The following is a 14,441-nucleotide window of genomic DNA, read 5'->3' as shown; positions in this document are numbered from 1 at the left end:
TTAAATGTATCAGCAGGATTGCATTTGATTTTTCCTTTTATTCGAGTTTCATAGTTTATTAATATCAGTGCCATTCAGAGTCATTTGACCATTTTGATGCACAGTTATTTTGGGTGGAGTGGTTTAATTGCTTGTCAATGCATTTCTCAGGACAGGGCATGCATTTTCGAATACAGAGTCCCTGTTTTAATCTGCTGAAATATTTAGAACTAGAATCAGTTGTTTCTGTGATAGTAAAGTGATGAATACTTCACAAATCTGACATTGAACTTGGTTGGTTTAAAAGTCTGAATGAAACTTGATATCAAAGGATATGTGGAGAATTCAGGAAAATGGGGTTGAGAGGGAAAATAAATCAGCCATGATGAAATGGCAGAAAACTTGATAGGCTGAATGGACTAATTCTACTCCATTGTCTATCGTCTTATGCCAATTATTTAAGCATTAAGGAAAAATTGAATTGAATGTGTCGGGCTAGTTTGAGTTCATTGTGTCAAAAGAGAATATATTTGTTTAGTGAGTACCCATGTTACTTGTTTGTAACATGAAAGTACATCTCCCTTCTTTGGGGAAAATCCAGTGAAGTATTGGAAGAACCCTCATCCCCAGCAACAATTGTGGTTCTTGTACAGTGGTTTGCTGCTCATCTGAGACTCTGAGACTGCTCATTGTGTAGGTTGAATGTAGCTTGGGGACCATTTATATTTTGCATCACTGATTTATAATAACATAGTAAACAATTTTTTTCTGGCCTGCTTGGTGAACTTTAGAAGTACTTGAGGAAGTGAACAGCAAAATTATTTTGGATTATTTTGTGAGTTAAACAAAAATCCCAAGCAAAACTATTCACTGCATGATAAGAAAGAAGCGCTTCCTTTTCTTTTGAGGTCATTAATTTTGCTTTAACATTATAAGCACGTGAGAAAATATAGATATATAGACTTTTTAGGTAAACCAATGAGGATCATTATTTGGATCTTTTTCTTTTGTACCGATTTGGAAATTAATTTATGTGTTTGGAAGTTTTCAACGTACTACTTTGCAACTATGAATAAAGCAAAAGCTGTAACTGGTGAGAATGAGGCTTCAGAGGTCATGGGTTTTGACCCTTTTCAAAGCTTTTGACCTTCATTTACAACCTAAAGGTTTACTTGGTTGACAAATAAGGATAATGCATCATTAATGTTCCTTTGCATCGATTTATTCATTTTAGTGAGTATGTTGCCAAATTTATTTAGGCCGTGCTGACGGATAGGTCATGAATATAAATGAAAGAATCATAGAAGGTGTGAAAAGTCAATGCTACATGTTGTCAATATGGTGCAATAAGCACATTTACTATCACACCTAATAGATCTCAGAATCTAAGCAGAGCAATGTATTTGTGAATATATTTAAATCACTCTATAGAGATTGTGAAAGGTAAATTACTAGTACTCTGAGAGGAAGTTGAGAAAGATACTGTGTATTTGGCAAAATGATTGTATTAAAATTTAATTTATGGTTAAATCTGGAGAAATTTAAACCAATTTTCAGTTGTTTTTCACGTAAGCTAATACAGGTGCAGCTATTTACATTTCTTGAATTAAATAATTGGCAGAGCTGGGAACGTTTGTATGCACAGGAGGCAGTACAGTTATAATGCTATAAATTTGGAGAATATTGTTTAAATATTATTGTTTCATTGCTGTATTTGCCTTCTCACTTAGCTTTTGCCTTTGTCTTTATTCCCTTCCCTGCTATTCTTCCTCCCTCTCGTTCTGTCACCACACCATCCTCTCTGATGCATTCTTTCCCAGGTCCACCTCGTCCTCCCTCTCCCTAAAGTCTTAGCAAATCAAATTTTGCATGTGCACCTGCAAAGTTGTTCTTGGAATTATTGTTTGCACCTGTACCTTGTTTAACTGACCTGCAAATGCTGCAACTTGTGTGGGTTATATTAATAGGTTACAAAGCCTGATGCTCCTATTTATCATACATGTCATAGATGTGTTTTAATGCCACTCTAATCTCATGGAGGTCGGGGAGATTGATCTCCAGAGTTCATTACATTGGTTGGAGGATGGTGGGTTATAGATGGATTGGCAACATTTTATAGTGGAATATTCAGATGAATTGACTACAAAATACAACTTTTTTGAACCTGAAAATATGGATTTTCCTTAAAGTTTGGATCACATTATATGAAACTGGGGTTGCAACTGCAATTAGTTTCAAAATTAAAATGCCAGGTCTTGTTGAAATGAAAGCGTGAGATGTGAGCTAAGAATTGTGATAAACTTTGAAGACATAGGTGTCGGATAAACTGTGGTTGATTAATTTCAGAGGCGAGATGGGATGGGATGTGGTATTTTCATTTTAAAATCTTAATTAATTTTGTAGGGTAGATGGAGTAGGATGAGTGTCAAAGATCAAAAAGCTAAGGTCATAAAATCATGATTTTAATCACATAAAGATTAGTCTTCTCTACTTAATAGCTGAATATGTCAGTTCTATTATTATGACACAGAACAAAATAGAATAATTGATACTTTCATTGTGGAGTATGACTTCATTTTTTTTAAACTGGAGAGGTTTCTTATACTTTTCCATCAAAATATAAATGTTCATGATTGAGTGACTTGCTCACTAATATTCACATACCCCGATGTTGTGAGAACTTGTTATTTTGTTTTATTTTGCAATGCATTTCATGAAATCCAGATCATTTCAGAGAATCAATAGCTATGATTGCATTATTGTTGCATATAACAAAAACTTTCAAAAATGTAGATCTCCAGCATGCCAAGCTGATTTTCTACATAGCTCTAGTAGGATCTAAGCCTTTTAGAGTATTGCAAATAAACAAATAAAATATGTCAGTGTATTATCTATTTTTTTTGTTTCACTTAGTTCAAGTAATCTGAAATAAACACACAACAAAATCAGATGACTTCATTTTTGAAAGGAGATATGATCTTGCATGTTTATTTTAAAAAGACAGCGATTTCTTTTGCGATTATCACATTGCTGTCTGGTGTTGTTATACAAAAGCATTGGGAGTACTTCTGGGTTAATAGCATAATAAGCAAAATTAGGGATGAGATGACCAAAAAGAGATATGTGAATGTAAAAAGGTGTAAAATGTAAAAAAGATGTACATTTATGTGTGCAACATTTGTATAGAACTTTTCTCGGCTATTATCCTTGCTACAATTTATTTTAAATATTAGTGTTTTTCTTTCAAGTATCCTGAGCTTATTGGGGTAAGTTGTTTCTTAATCCATTGTCATGCCATTCAAGGCCATTTTATCAATGTCCTTTTGGCCCCATACTAATTCAGTCTGACACATATTCCAATAACATTACCTCAATTCCAGTTTTAAAGCTGTATTTATTGCTGCAGTTTTTGAAGTGCATCATTTAAAAATGGTTTCAACCCAAAACATCTAATAAATAAATAATGTGTATGGCTACTCAGTAGTTGATTTCCTAGACTAGAAATCATTCCATCGGATACTGAACAGTCCACTATCGGAGAGACCTGTCAGATAAATCTTATAGTAGCTGAATTCATGTCCTGTAAATCACATGTTATTGTCTGAGCCTTCTGCCAGGTCATCTATTCTTTTCTCATTTATCAGAAGCGGATGCTGCACACTTAAAAATGTAGCTTTAAAGTGCTAGATTCCAGACAGACTAGGTGTATTAAATGACAGTTGATCAGCTATACAAAGAGAGGTTTGAGGGAGTTCCAAGGAGTGAACTGAAAAAAAATATGCTGCATATGTTCAGCACTGTGGAGGCTTTTATATTCACCAGATTGATTGAGAAATGGTATTTTGTTTTCCTTACTTGCACTGGGCATGTGCCTATCTCACTTTTCTTAAACTCTAATAATGGTGTCTGTTAATATAATGGCAGTTTAAACTATTTGGATATATAATGTTACTATGTTAAAGAGCTGTCTTTTCATGAGATTGTCTTAGAGTCATAGAGTAATCCAACATGGGTACAGGTCCTTTTGACTCAACTACAGACTTGACCAGATAGTGGGAGTACTTAGTAGATATGACCTTCTAAAGTTTGAAGTTCAGATATAAATATTCTTTTATTTTCATTGTTTTTGTTTGATGTTCAAACAAAACAAGAAAAAACTCCAGCAAAAATGACATTAGTTTTGCTTGTTATTTTGGTTGTGAGATCATATCAAGAAAAGAATCTTGCAGCACTTAATGCAGCTTTTGCAATACAACTGCAATATGTTTACAGTTGCCATGATTATTGTTTTCATTCAGATACAACTTGTGTTTGTTGGTGTTATAAGTTTAGTTGTGCAAAGTGAACTGATGTTTTCAAATGAAACATGATAGATTAAGTGAATAGGCTGAAATGTAGCTGACAAAGATCAGTATTAGGAATTGAGTTCATCTTTTTTATGCACAGATATAGCACAGTTTTACTGATCTCTGTGAAACTAGTAACAAGAAGACGAGAGATCTAAGAATTCAAGTTCTGAAATAATTTAGCATGTACAAAGAAGAGTTAAAAGTTGTTGTTTCAAGGTTTGGAATATGTGGAATATAGAATAGTACAGCACTGGAATGAGCCCTTCGGGTGAACCCCATGATGTCTGTGCTGAACACGGCACCATAACTAAACTAATCCCTTCTGCTTCACATGACCCGTATGCATTCATTCACTGCAGATTTGTGTGCCTAACTAAAAACATCGAACACCACTATTGTATCTGCTTCCACTACTGTCCCTGACAGCCTGTTCCAGGCACCAACCGTCATCTGTGTGTAAAAATAAGTAAATTTTCCCTACTCACCCTCTTTAAGTATTGCCCCTCTTGCATTTAAAGGTATGGCCTATAGTATTTGACATTTCTGTCCTGGGATGGGGAAAGAATTCTGTTTGTTTACCCTATTTATGCCTCTCATAATTTTAAAAACTTTTTTCAGGTCTCCACTCAGTCTCTGATACTGCAGAGAAAACAATCCCAGTTTGTCCAGTCTCTCGTTATAGCTATTATTCTTTAATCCAGGCAGCATCCTGGTAGATCTCTTCTGTACCCTCTCCAAAGACTGCATCCTTCTTTCAATGGAATGACCAGAATTGCATGCTGTATTCCAAGTGTGGTCGAAACAAAGCTTAATTTATGTTATCAGTACAGAAAGCTGCAATTAGTAGCTTAGAAAGGCAAACCATAAAGAGTGTCTTCTGGCTCCATTTTGGAAAATGTTGGAAGGGAAATTAGATGCTTTTAAATTGAGTGGATGCCATTGGAAATCAGATGGTTATGTAGAGCAATTATCATGTTAGTGAGGTTTAATGCTCAAAAGGGAGCACTGCTGTTCCTCCTATGTTAATGAAGGAAATAACTTTAGATTCATTCCATCTTTGGAAATCTGCTTTTGAGTGCCAAAATGGAGCTAGGTAATGTTTGATGTGGAGATGAAACTATTTTTATTTTGTGTTGAAAATTAGAACGGAGAATTGCTGGGGAGTGTGGCAGAACAAAAAAGAAGAATTGTTGGAGCATGGCAAAATAACTTTGGGATTCCCTGTACCAGAGGAAAATTTCCATTGAAAATACATAGTCCACCCTTGCAAATAGTGGTCAATGAGATATCAAAATGTATTTTCCTTCAAAAATTTTCTGTCATATGCCTGAATTGTGTATCATTTCTTTTTCTGCTTTATTTTAGACCATAAGACAATAAGACATGGGAGCAGAATCAGGCCATTCAGCCCATCGAGCCTGCTCTGCCTTTCCATCATGGCTGATCCTTGATCCCACTCAACTCCATACACCTAGCTTCTCGCTATTTCCTTTGATGCCCTGACTGATCGGGAAATTATCAAATTCTTCCTTAAATATACCCATGAACTTGGCCTCCACTGCAGTGTGTGGCACAGCATTCCACAGATTCCTCCTTACCTCTGTTTGAAAAGATCACCCCTCAATTTTGAGGCTATGCCCTCTAGTTCTGGATAGCCCCGCTAGAGGAAACATCCTTTCCATATCTATCCTATCTAGTCCTTTCAACATTTGGTAGGTTTCAGTGTGATTTTCCACCCCCACCCTCCGCGTTCTTCCAAATTCCAGTGAGTACAGGCCCAAAGCTGTGAAACACTCCGGATATGGTAACACCTTCATTCCTGGAATCATTCTTGTGAACCTCCTCTGGACTCTCTCCAATGACAAACATTCTTTCTGGGATATGAGGTCTAAAACTGGTGACAATGCTCCAATTGCGGCCTGGCTAATGTCTCATAAAGGCTCAGCATTATCTTGCTTTTACATTCGTTTGCCCTTGAAGTAAATGCCAGTATTGCATTTGCCTTCTTTACCACAGACTCAATCTGTAAATTAACCTTCTGGGAGTCTTGCACGAGGATTCCTAAGTCCTTCTGTACACCCGATGTTTGAACCTTCTCCCCATTTAGATAATAGTCCGCACTTTTGGACAAGAAATTAGTGGAAATGAAAACCCTTGGAATTGGTCTATAGATCAGTAGGACGTACACAACACCGATCTCTTCACTTTATCTCTGACAAAGTAATGTTCTCTGATCGGTATTCCATGTAAACTAATTGAATCTAGTATGTATAAAAGTATTTTAAATTTGCAAACATTAACTCTCTCTTAGAATAGTGAAAGGATAAAAGTAAACACTGGCACACCCAGGGAAGCACAATTAAGTCACAGCAGAAATGGTGACATCAGGGTGAAAGATGTTATCATTAAATTTATTGAATGTTTGTTATCCAATTTTGAAGACATTCCAGGTTGAAAAGGCAGAAAAAAATTATAGATGTCATTGACTATAGTGAGCGAAAATATAGTTTGATTGACTTGGAACTATTGTGGTGGGCCGTTGAATAATCATATTGTGGAAGGAAGTTACTTCATGAACGAACTCATCCTCATTGGTGTGGCTGAAAGTGCAAAGATGAAAGCCGATGTCTTTGCAAACAATGATACATTGACATTTGGCTAGGTATAGTACAATTCAGTGAATGTTACCAGGCTTTTAGGACTTAAAATGAGGGTACAACTTGTTTGAAGGCTGTGTGTTGATTAGATTGTGGACTTTTTAAACATCAAAGAGATTCTGTAGGGATATATTTTTCCCATTTTGACTTCATGTTGATATCTTGCCATCACAGAAAACAGTCTTCAGCTTGTTACTGTCTCTGCACATGTCATCCTTAAATAACTCAATACATTGGATATATCTCAGTCTACTAACTTCGACATCATCCACCCATTATAAGCAATATTGTACTGAACTTACTAGTTTGTAGTTATTTGCCAAAAACATATTCACCTGACTTAGGGCTCTTGGTATAAGTGAGTTGACTAACTGTTCGGGTAGAGTAGAATTTTGATGAAAGGTATCTCTATAATAACCTAATAAAGCTAGAGTCAGATGAAAACTTGAACCATTTTTGACAGAAATGAAGATGTTTGTAATTGTTGGAGATGAATTATCTGAATTCCAAGGCAGTGATAGAGGAATTTTAAGTTACTTCAGTTGTCTTCCCGAGGAACTAGGCTGTCAGTGCTTTATGCAACATCCCTTGGCAGTTTCTGAGCTAATGAACTAGTTCATGTTTGCATAAACAAAACCTGGAGAGTATCCAATTGTAGTTTGAGGAGAGGCAAATGACCTTAATGCTTCACAAGTTTAATAAGTTTATAACAAGAAAGCTTGCATGTCTTTTTTGTTTTCTAGTTTTCTAATTGCTCTCCTGATTGCTTTTGGATAACTGTGCTTGAACTAGGAATTAAAACTGGATTTTGGAGGACCTTGAAAATCACTGGCCTATTTAGATTAATCCATTTTTATTTTTTTTATCATCTAAATTTGAAATTGTTGTCGAGTAAAGTTTTTCAGGGAAAATTGAGAGGCTTGAAAAATAGTTTGGAAAAATGTAAAAAAGTGATGTCAAGTTGCCTCAGGGTTTATTTCCAGGAAGAGTTATTTAATCTGGAAAGCATGCAGTGCTGCTTTTTTTTAAATATAGGAAATTATTTATGGTTGGTGATTTAAGTTGCCAGCTTTATAATAGGTGTTGCAGATCAGGTTCATTTTTGTTGGATATTGTGGAAGGCAGCAGAGAAAAATACAGCAAAGCATTTATGGGCTAACTTCAATGAAGTCAATATTTTCTTGTAACATTTACTATATTTGAAAAATTCATAGAACCTAAAGATCAAAGAATAAGGATCAATATACAAAATGCGGAAGGAACTCAGCAGGTTAGGCAGCACCTGTGGAAGTGAATAAATAGTCAACTTTTTGGGCCGAAGACCTTACTCAGGACTGAGAAGGAAGGGGGAAGACGCCAGAATAACTGGAAGGAGGTGAGCTGGAATGTGATAGGTGAAGCCAGGTGGGTTGGAGAGGTCAAGGGCTGAAGGAGGAATCTGATAGGAGAGGAGAGTGGACCTAGGGGAAAGTAATAGGCAGGTAAGAAGAGGTAAAAGTTCAGAGTGGGGAATAGAGGAAGTTGGGAGGGGGGGTGGAGCGGAGGTACTTGACGAAGCAGTCCCCCAATTTACAACGGGTCTCACCAACGTAGAGGAGGCCGCATTGGGAGCACTGGACACAATAGACAACCCCAGCAGCTTTGCAGATGAAGTGTTGCCTCACCTAGAAGGACAGCCTGCGGCCCTGAATAGAGATGAGGGAGGATGTGTATGGGCAGGTGTAACACTTAGGCCACTTGCAGGGATAAGTACAGGGAGGGATGAATAGATAAGGGAGTTGCGGAGGAAGTGATCCCTGTAGAAAGTGGAGGGGAGGAGGTAAACAACAGGAATTCTGCAGATGCTGGAAATTCAAGCAACACACATCAAAGTTGCTGGTGAACACAGCAGGCCAGGCAGCATCTCTAGGAAGGGGTACAGTTGACGTTTCAGGCCGAGACCCTTCGTCAGGACTAACTGAAGGAAGAGTTAGTAAGAGATTTGAAAGTGGGAGGGGGAGGGGGAGATCCAAAATGATAGGAGAAGACAGGAGGGGGAGGGATAGAGCCAAGAGCTGGACAGGTGATTGGCAAAGGGGATATGAGAGGATCATAGGACAGGAGGTCTGGGGAGAAAGACAAAGGGGGGGTGGGAGCCCAGAGGATGGGCAAGGGGTATAGTCAGAGGGACAGAGGGAGAAAAAGGAGAGTGAGAGAAAGAATGTGTGTATAAAAATAAATAACGGATGGGGTACAAGGGGGAGGTGGGGCATTAGCGGAAGTTGGAGAAGCCGATGTTCATGCCATCAGGTTGGAGGCTACCCAGACGGAATATAAGGTGTTGTTCCTCCAACCTGAGTATAGCTTCATCTTTACAGTAGAAGAGGCCGTGGATAGACATGTCAAAATGGGAATGGGATGTGGAATTAAAATGTGTGGCCACTGGGAGATCCTGCTTTCTCTGGCAGACAGAGCGTAGGTGTTCAGCAAAGCGGTCTTCCAGTCTGCGTCGGGTCTCGCCAATATATAGAAGGCCACATCGGGAGCACTGGACGCAGTATATCACCCCAGCCGACTCACAGGTGAAGTGTCGCCTCACCTGGAAGCACTGTCTGGGGCCCTGAATGGTGGTAAGGGAGGAAGTGTAAAGGCATGTGTAGCACTTGTTCCGCTTACAAGGTTAAGTGCCAGGAGGGAGATCAGTGGGGAGGGATGGGGGGGGGGAACGAATGGACAAGGGAGTTGCGTAGGGAGCGATCCCTGCAGAAAGTAGGGCGGGGGGAGGGAAAGATGTGCTTAGTGATGGGATCCCGTTGGAGGTGGTGGAAGTTACAGAGAATAATATGTTGGACCTGGAGGCTGGTGGAGTGGTAGGTGAGGACCAGGGGAACCCTATTCCTAGTGGGGTGGCAGGAGGATGCAGTGAGAGCAGATGTACGTGAAATGAGGGAGATGCGTTTGAGAGCAGAGTTGATAGTGGAGGAAGGGAAGCCCCTTTCTTTAAAAAAGGAGGACATCTCCCTCGTCCTGGAATGAAAAACCTCATCCTGAGAGCAGATGCGGCGGAGACAGAGGAATTGCGAGAAGGGGATGACGTTTTTGCAAGAGACAGGGTGAGAAGAGGAATAGTCCAGATAGCTGTGAGAGTCAGTAGGCTTATAGTAGACATCAGTGGATAATCTGTCTCCAGAGACAGAGACAGAAAGATCTAGGAAGGGGAGGGAGGTGTTGGAAATGGACCAGGTAAACTTGAGGGCAGGGTGAAAGTTGGAGGCAAAGTTAATAAAGTCAACGAGCTCAGCATGCGTGCAGGAAGCAGCGCCAATGCAGTCGTCGATGTAGCGATGGAAAAGTGGGGGACAGATACCAGAATAGGCACAGAACATAGATTGTTCCACAAACCCAACAAAAAGGCAGGCATAGCTAGGACCCATACGGGTGCCCATAGCTACACCTTTAGTTTGGAGGAAGTGGGAGGAGCCAAAGGAGAAATTATTAAGAGTAAGGACTAATTCCGCTAGACAGAGCAGAGTGGTGGTAGAGGGGAACTGATTAGGTCTGGAATCCAAAAAGAAGCGGAGAGCTTTGACACCTTCCTGATGGGGGATGGAAGTATATAGGGACTGGACATCCATGGTGAAAATAAAGCGGTGGGGCCAGGGAACTTAAAATCTGCTGTATTTGCTGTAGTGTGCTCGTGTGTCATGCAACAAAAAAAACAACCTGCGGCAATTATAAAGAAGAAAGAATTGTATAAGAATGAAGTTAGAGGTTGAAGTAAGGACATGGAATAAAATGTGCATAAATACAATACCAGCATGTGTAATGTTTACAATGTAAACAGCATTATAAAATGTAGTTATAAGTGGTTTAAAGTTAGAGTCTTTGGACATTATAGGTATAAACAAAACATTTTATATTTGCCTTTCATGACAATACTGTTAACCCAGCAAGGTTTAAAATTATTAAAATGTTAGCTATTGAATTAACACTACAAGGATTGTGGAAAAACATTTATGAGTCCTCTGTGTTAGACACTTTGGGATGTTTTCAGAGTTAAGTACATCACCCAAAAAACAATATTTTCATGGAGAATGAGGATAATCTAGAACTAACGCTCATCCTGCATATTACATTGATGGAAAGCGGCTGTATTTGTATTGTAACTGTCATGACCTCTCATTCTTATAACCTTTTTACAGTCAATGTAGTATTATGAAGTGTAATCACAGTTGTAATTTAGAAAGCACGGTAGCTATTTTACACAAAAGGACACACAGCAGCATCATACTGCCTAAAGAAAGATTAATTTCAGAGAAAGTAGATGAGGGTTAAATATTAATTATGATATTGACAGTTATTTCATTTTGAAGTCCCTCTCCCATATGGGCTGAATGGCCTGTACAATTTTGTGCTGTTCAATGTAGTATATTGGTTGTACTCTACTTCATCTTGGTGATGAGTGATCCTAAATTAACAAAAGAATAAAGATATAGTTAACAATGAGAAGGAAAATCATTTAAATTAAAGCATTGGAACTTGATGTATTTGGTTGGGAAGAACAAGGAACATCAATATAAACCAAATAGTACCTTTTTAAAGTTGGAACAAGAACAGAGAAATCTTTGGGCTGTTCTCCAGCCTTTCATAACAAATCGAAAAATTTGTTTTAAGCTAAATGAAATCCTTGCTTTTATGAAGAGAAGCATAGAGCATAATGTTACATCTTTAAATCACCTTTAAGATGGAGAGCTACATTTCAGGAATAATAGCAAAGCTATAGAGAGTTTATAGGTAGACGTTACCGAAATAGCACCGTGGTTGCAAGGAAGAATGGAGAAACTAAGGATGTTCAGTAAGGGAAATTTTAACTTAAAGTGATGTTCAAGTTACAAAGATTTAGATATACGTACAGGAGAAACTGTTTCAAGTGGAAGAAGAGTTGGCAACTAATAGATGCAGATTGAAGAGGATTGGTGTATGAACCCAAGATGGCGAAGGAGAAACATTTTTATGTGATAAGTTATACCCTTCACTGTATTGGTTTAAGATGCAATGGAAACAGATTCAATTTCGCTACCCCGTGAGTGCTGGTCACCTGCTGCTGAGCTGTTCTGTTTCTTCAATCTGTTCTGCAGTCTTCTGTTGGGAACCTAGCATCAGCTTATTGTGGTGGCTTTGTGCGAGTTCTGAGCTTTGCAGCACAAATTGCTGTATGCCTTCAGAACAACAATGGTAACTGGGACGACCCCAGTTGTCATGTTATTGATTGTGAAGATGCTTGTGATCTATCAAAAACATCTTGAAATTGAATTAGTAACAGTTTGTAAGCACACTTTATGGTTAAAAACTTTTAAGATAACATATTAAAAAAGCTCTACTCTCCCTTCCAGTTCTTTCTTCCATTCATTTGATTCAGGCCACTCGGTATATCTGCAGCATGTTTAATCTGGCACAGGCTCAAAGGGCAGACTTGCCAGCCCAGGGCTGGAGAATCTTCAGAAGTTCATGCTGTCAAGGTGAATTCCACAAGGAGTCTATTGGCAGCAGCAGCAGGGAAGTTGTTGCCATTGTAGCTTTAGGACCAGTACTGGAAAAGTTGAGCAGCTTCAGTATACCTCTACATTAATGTGTCAAGTTAAATGATCTGGCCCAATAACTTGGAAAAAAAAATTGAAATCCATTGGCTATAGATGAAAGAGTTGTAGGGGAGAGTGAAACTAATTGTTAGGTCTTTCAGAAAGAAAATTTCATTATTTGACTGATCACTGTTTCTGTTTGGTTGGGACAAAAATTGAAGTCATTGTACCCTGTTGTATAACAGCTGCTTTCCATGATCAACAGAAGGATTCTCTATGATAGCTCCTTCAGAGCCTGAGAAGGCCATGGTGCCAGGAGAGGGATATCAATGCTAGGTGCAGGGTGATGGTAGGGTAGAGAGGGTACTGTTGGAGAAGGTATAATAGAAAGAGCAACATTTTGGTGCTGGGTACAGCTATGGGGCAGGAGGAAAAACAATAACCCAGCAGTGGGTATAGAGTGCAAATGTGATTGTGGAGACGGCAGCCCTGAGACTGAAGCATATGATCATATGCTTTCACAAGGTACACGGGCCTGGATAATCTGACCAGCAATTGGAGTAATTAATTCACATAGTAAAAGCAGGTCCTTCAGCCAATTATTCCAGGCCCAGTCAGATTCATATAGCCATTTACCAGCACTTTGTCCATATCCATCTGTGTTGGGAATTCAAGTTTTGTTTAAAAACTTAATGTTGTGAGAGTATATCAGTTATGGTGATAGCTGCCTGCACTCAGTAATATGAACATATTAGAAGATGGAACCCACCTTGTTGGTGAGCTTCCACAGACCTTGGAAGACCTTCCACAGATCTTTGTGTTGGTGGATATTCTCTGATATATGTGACATACTAACATTTTTGGTTGTTGAATGACTTTGAGTCTCTGGCTGAGTGAGTTTCTCCACCTCAAACTGGAAGACTAGGGATGGGTTTGGAGGAAGACAACCAGCAAAATGTATTACTCTAATCTACAACAATTGTACTGAGTGAGTGCAATTGTATTAAAATCTTAACGGTTATGTGAGAGAATGTTGCCAGGAATCCGATACCTGAGTTTTAGGGGGAGGTTCAGAAGGTAAGGACTTTATTCCTTGGAGCACAGGAGATTGAGAGGTGCCTTATAGACATATACAAAACCACAAGAGGCATTGAAACAGTGAAGGCACACAGGATTTTACCCAATTTTTATCTCGTTTTTTAAAATAAAAGCAAAAAAGGTAAAGTGAGGGGGGAAGATTTAAAGGGGACTTAGCAACAATACAGATGGTGTGAGTATGGAATGAACTGCCAGTAGAAATGGTTGAGGCAGAGAACAATACATAGGATAAGGTAGAAGATTGTGGGCAAATGAAACTAGGTTAGATGGGCACTTTGGTGAGCTTGGAAGAATTGAACTGAACGGCCTGTTTCCATGCTCTATTACTCTGTGACTCTCAGTGAACCTCTATACATGCTGCTCCGTGGTTTTGTAGCTGCCCTGGAATGTCGATGAGCAGCAATAGGGAGGAAGAAGAAAGAGGGGGAAAGAGTGCACGGCACCCTACTTGACAGATAACAGATATCATTCACCAGAGTGGCTGCTGCAAGCTGCGTTGTGCCACCATCTTTTGCTCCCGCCTTTTCTGCTGTACATTTCCCTGAGAACATCTGTTCCCAATTTATGCTTCCAAGCTTCATATTTCCACTTACTCAATTAAACGCTTTTCTGTTCCTATCCCTCTCCAATGCTATGGTAAAGGAGATAGAATTATGATCACTATCTCCAAAATGCTCTCCTGCTGAGATACCTGACACCTGACCAGGTTCATTTCCAACACCAGATGAAGTACAGCCTCTCCTCTTGTAGGATTATCAACATACTGTGCTAGGAAACCTTCCTGAACACACCCAACAAAT

At 39.0% G+C, this 14,441-nt stretch overlaps 1 protein-coding gene across 2 annotated transcripts in view; it reads left to right on the top strand.

The window, feature by feature from the left end:
- lrba (LPS-responsive vesicle trafficking, beach and anchor containing) overlaps positions 1 to 14,441 on the top strand; it is an 849,775-nt gene that overhangs the window by 217,380 nt on the left and 617,954 nt on the right. The window lies entirely within an intron of this gene.

Source organism: Mobula hypostoma, chromosome 4 (genome assembly GCF_963921235.1).
Source record: "Mobula hypostoma chromosome 4, sMobHyp1.1, whole genome shotgun sequence".
NCBI lineage: Eukaryota > Metazoa > Chordata > Chondrichthyes > Myliobatiformes > Myliobatidae > Mobula > Mobula hypostoma.
The sequence above is the reverse complement of the archived record's forward strand: the minus strand, read 5'-3'. Positions and strand labels throughout refer to the sequence as shown.